This window comes from Haliaeetus leucocephalus, unplaced genomic scaffold (genome assembly GCF_000737465.1).
Source record: "Haliaeetus leucocephalus isolate CR32 unplaced genomic scaffold, Haliaeetus_leucocephalus-4.0 Scaffold566, whole genome shotgun sequence".
Classification (NCBI taxonomy): domain Eukaryota; kingdom Metazoa; phylum Chordata; class Aves; order Accipitriformes; family Accipitridae; genus Haliaeetus; species Haliaeetus leucocephalus.
Window position 1 is genome coordinate 5,444,713 of NW_010973002.1, and position 217 is coordinate 5,444,929.

At 56.7% G+C, this 217-nt stretch overlaps 1 long non-coding RNA gene across 1 annotated transcript in view; it reads right to left on the reverse strand.

Annotated features, from left to right (window-relative positions):
- The window catches only part of LOC104838087, an 11,446-nt gene extending 11,252 nt beyond the window's left edge, over window positions 1-194 (reverse strand). Inside the window, exon 1 of the long non-coding RNA XR_775020.1 lies at window positions 87-194. This is a non-coding gene — a long non-coding RNA (uncharacterized LOC104838087). The remainder of the gene's footprint in view (window positions 1-86) is intronic.
- Between the last annotated feature and the right edge of the window lie 23 nt (window positions 195-217).

Consider the following 217-nt stretch of genomic DNA (forward strand, 5'->3'; position numbering starts at 1 on the left):
TCAAACAATGGCAGTGTCTGCAGGGAAGGACAAGTTACTCCACAAACGACCCCCAAGCCCAAAGTGCTCACAAACTGTTCATTAACCTGACGAGTTCGGGTGCCCGCCTGAAGGAGGGGCAAGGATGATAAAAGGACACCAACTGAAGCCCCGGGTGCGCAAGCCCACCAGGACTGGACCCCTCGGCTGACTGGACCCCTCAGCTGACTGAACCAAC